This window comes from Somniosus microcephalus, unplaced genomic scaffold (assembly GCF_052327205.1).
Source record: "Somniosus microcephalus isolate GS21.2 unplaced genomic scaffold, FLI_Smic_1.0 scaffold7, whole genome shotgun sequence".
Lineage (NCBI taxonomy): Eukaryota > Metazoa > Chordata > Chondrichthyes > Squaliformes > Somniosidae > Somniosus > Somniosus microcephalus.
Genome location: NW_028225194.1, coordinates 1065125 through 1069927, shown reverse-complemented (window position 1 = coordinate 1069927; position 4803 = coordinate 1065125). Strand labels below are relative to the sequence as shown.

At 46.7% G+C, this 4803-nt stretch overlaps 1 pseudogene; it reads right to left on the bottom strand.

Moving 5' to 3' along the window:
• Positions 1 to 1008: 1008 nt before the first annotated feature.
• LOC147084001 (uncharacterized) lies at positions 1009 to 3034 on the bottom strand (annotated as a pseudogene).
• Positions 3035 to 4803: the final 1769 nt, after the last annotated feature.

Here is a 4803-nt window from a genome sequence, read left to right as displayed (position 1 = left end):
GCAACCTCTTCTACCTACAAGGACAAGGGCAGCAGGTGCAGGGGAACACCTGATAGAATACATATATCCCTGAAGGCAGCAGGACAGGTAGATAAGGTGGTTAAAAAGGCATATGGGATACTTGCCTTCATTAGCCGAGGCATAGAATATAAGAGCAGGGAGGTTATGATGGAGCTGTATAAAACGCGAGTTAGGCCACAGCTTGAATACTGTGTGCAGTTCTGGTCACCACACTATAGGAGGGATGTGATTGCATTGGAGAGGGTGCAGAGGAGATTCACCAGGATGTTACCTGGGCTGGAGTGCTTCAGCTATGAAGAGAGACTGGACAGGCTGTGGTTGTTTTCCTGAGAGCAGAGAAGGCTGAGGGGGGACCTGATTGAGGTGTACAAAATTATGAGGGGCATAGATAGGGTAGATAGAAAGGAACTTTTCCCCTTAGTAGAGGGGTCAATAACCAAGGTAGGGGCAGGAGGTTTAGAGGGGATTTGAGGAAAAACTTTTTCATCCAGAGGGTGGTTGGAATCTGGAACTCACTGCCTGAAAGGTTGGTAGAGGCAGGAACCCTCACAACATTCAAGAAGCATTTAGATGAGCACTTGAACCGCCATAGCATACAAGGCTACAGACAAAGTGCTGGAAAATGGGATTAGAATAGACAGGGCTTGATGGCCGGTGTAGACACGATGGGCCGAAGGGCCTCTTTCTGTGCTGTATAACACTATGACTCTATGACCACCAACTCCAAGTCAAACACCATTCTAACTTGGAAGTATATTGCCATTCCTTCATTGGCGCTGGGTCAAAGTCCTGGAACTCCCTCCCTGACAGCACTGTGGGAGTACCTTCACCACACGGATTGCAGTGGTTCAAGAAGGCGGCTCACCACCACCTTCTCAAGGGCAATTAGGCATGGGCAATAATCGCCCACATCCCATGAACGAATAAAAAAAAACTTCATCCCATAACACGCGTACAAGGGCTCAGTAATGTTTAATTTATCAGAAAAAGACAAAGTACAACAACATACTGGTCAGCTTAACAGAATCTCATCATATTTATGAGGCCACAAACTTAAAATAGTCACTAATAAATCGAGTAATGAATTCAGGAGAAATGTCTTTACCCAGAGAATGGTGAGAATGGGGAACTCGCTACCACAGGGAGTAGTTGAGGTGAACAGCACAGATGCATTTATGAGGAAGCCACATGAGGGAGAAAGGAATGGAAGGATATGTTGATCGGGTTAATTGAAGAAGGGTGGGTGTGGAGCATAAACACTGGCATGGACCAGTTGGGCCGAATGGCCTGTTTCTGTGCTGTACATTCTATGTAACACCATCAACAGTCAATCGAAGAGAATCATCAGCACAACAGATTGAAAGATTAAACAGCAGTACAAAAATTTATAAAACATTCATCCATTCCACGTTCATGTCACCCCAGCTGTCTGCAGGGCCCTGTGCTAAACAGTGTGAACTCGCTGGTGTCTCTTCAGCTCCCCGGACCTTTTAAAGCTCTTAGCACAGTCAGATCATTTAAATGGTCTCTCATCAGTGTGAACTCGCTGGTGTGTCAGCATGTTGGATGACTGAGTGAATCCCTTCCCGCACACGGAGCAGGTGAACAGCTTCTCCCCAGTGTGAGTACGCTGGTGTTCCTTCAGATCTCCGGACCTTTTAAACCTTTTCCCACAGTCAGAACATTTAAACGGTCTCTCATCAGTGTGAACTCGCTGGTGTGCCAGCAGGGGGGATGACTGAGTGAATCCCTTCCCACACACGGAGCAGGTGAATGGCCTCTCCCTGGTGTGAACACACTGGTGTCCATTCAGATGCCCGGTGCTTTTAAACCTCTTACCACAGTCAGAGCATTTAAATGGTCTCTCATCAGTGTGAACTCGCTGGTGTATCTTCAGCTCCCCGGTGCTTTTAAAGCTCTTACCACAGTCAGAGCAATTAAATGGTCTCTCATCAGTGTGAACTCGCTGGTGTATCTTCAGCTCCCCGGTGCTTTTAAAGCTCTTACAACAGTCAGAACATTTAAATGGTCTCTCCCCAGTGTGAACTCGCTGGTGTATCTTCAGCTCCCCGGTGCTTTTAAAGCTCTTACCACAGTCAGAGCATTTAAATGGTCTCTCATCAGTGTGAACTCGCTGGTGTTCCAGCAGGTGGGATGACCGAGTGAATCCCTTACCACACACGGAGCAGGTGAATGGCCTCTCCCCAGTGTGAACACGCTGGTGTCCATTCAGATGCCCGGAGCTTTTAAAGCTCTTACCACAGTCAGAGCATTTAAATGGTCTCTCATCAGTGTGAACTCGCTGGTGTGTAGTCAAATTGCTGGAGCTTTTAAACCACTTCCCACAGTCAGAACATTTAAATGGTTTCTCATTGGTGTGAACTCGCTGGTGTTGCAGCAGGTGGGATGACTGAGTGAATCCCTTCCCACACACGGAGCAGGTGAATGGCCTCGCCCCAGTGTGAACACGCTGGTGTCCATTCAGATGCCCGGAGCTTTTAAAGCTCATCCCACAGTCAGAGCATTTAAATGGTCTCTCATCAGCGTGGACCAACTGGTGTTTCTTCAGATCCCCAGAGGTTTTAAAGCTCTTCCCACAGTCAGAACATTTAAATGGTCTCTCATCAGTGTGATATTGCTGGTGTCTCAACAGGTTTGATGGCTGAGTGAATCCCTTCCCAGACACGGAACAGGTGAACGGTCTCTTTCCTGTTGTCTCCAGCTGGTGTCTCTTCAGCTCCTGGGACATTTGAAAGCTTTTCCCAGTCAGAATGTTTCACCGGCCTCTCCCCAGTGTGAACTCGCTTGTGTGCCAGCAGATTTGAGGACTGAGTGAATCTCTTCCCACACACTGAGCAGGTGAACAGAATCTCTCCTGCTCTCTCCAGCTGGTGTCTCTTCAGATCCTGGGACCTTTTAAATCTCTTCCCGCAGTCAGAACATTTAATGTGAACAAGCTGGTGTCTCAGGAGGGTGGCAGAATGAGAGAATCGCTTCAAAAACACAGAGCAGGTCAACGGTCTCTCATTGGTGTGGACAAGCTGGTGTCTCAGCAGCATGGAGGGTGCAATTAATCGCTTCCCACACACGGAGCGGGTTAAAGGTCTCTCCCTAGTGTGATCTTGCTGGTGTATCATCAGAGCGGATGACTGAGTGAAACCCTTCTGGAACACGGGGCCGGTGAACGGGCTCTCCCCAGTGTGTAGCCACTGGAGTTGCTTCAGGTACTTGTAGATTTTGAAGCTCTTCCCACACTCAGAACATTTAAAAGGTCTCTCATTAGTGTGAACTCGCTGGTGTGCCAGCAGATTGGAGGAACAACTGAATCAGGTCCTGATGAATCGAGTGACTCTGTCTGTTCTTGACGTGATGTTCGGTCTGAGCTTCCTGTCTGTAAATGCTCCACTTCTAAAACCCTGTAAAAGGAGTGTAGAAAGGGGTAAGAGGGAGAATGTTGCCTCATGTCCCCCTTTCCCAGCCCAGGGGTAGTGAAGCTGATTTTCAGGCCCCAGCTGCTGCACAGGTTACATACGAACATACAAATTAGGAGCAGGAGTCAGCCACTCGGCCCCTCGAGCCTGCTCCACCATTCAATAAGATCATGGCTGATCTGATTACTCCACATTCCCACCTACCCCCGATAACCTTTCACCCCCTTGCTTATCAAGAATCTATCGACCGCTGCCTTAAAAATATTCAAAGACTCTGCTTCCACCGCCCTCTGAGGAAGAGAGTTCCAAATACTCACGACCTTCTGAGAAAAAATTTCTCCTCATCTCTGTCTTAAATGGGCGACCCCTTATTTTTAAACAGTGACCCCTAGTTCTAGATTCTCCCACAAGAGGAAACATCCTCTCCACATCCACCCTGTCTAAACCCCTCAGGATCTTATATGTTTCAATCAAGTCACCTCTTACTCTTCTAAACTCCAGCGGATACAAGCCTAGCCTGTCCAACCTTTCGTCATAAGACAACCCGCCCATTCCAGGTATTAGTCGAGTAAACCTTCTCTGAACTGCTTCCAATGCATTTACATCCTTCCTTAAATAAGGAGACCAATACTGTACACAGTACTCCAGATGTGGTCTCACCAATGCCCTGTATAACTGAAGCATCACCTCCCTACTTTTATATTCAGTTCCCCTCGCAATAAATAATAACATTCTATTAGCTTTCCTGATTACTTGTTGTACCTGAATACTAACCTTTTGCGATTCATGCATTAGGACACCCAGATCCCTCTGCATCTCAGAGCTCTGCAATCTCTCACCATTTAGATAATATGCTTCTTTTTTATTCTTCCTGCCAAAATGGACAACTTCACATTTTCCCACATTATACTCCATTTGCCAGATATTTGCCCACTCACTTAACTGATCTGTATCCCTTTGTAGTCTCCTTATGTCCTCTTCACAATTTACTTTCCTACCTATCTTTGTGTCATCAGCAAATTTAGCAACCATGCCTTCGGTCCCTTCATCCAAGTCATTTATATAAATTGTAAAAAGTTGAGGTCCCAGCACTGATCCCTGTGGCACACCACTCGTTACATCTTGCCAACCAGAAAATGACCCATTTATGCCTACTCTCTGTTTCCTATTAGCTAGCCAATCTTCTATCCATGCCAACATGTTACTCCCTACACCATGAGCTTTTATTTTCCACAATAACCTTTGATGTGGCACCTTATCAAATGCCTTCTGGAAATCTAAGTACAGTACATCCACCAGTTCCCCTTTATCCACAGCACATGTTACTTCCTCAAAGAACGCCAATAAATTG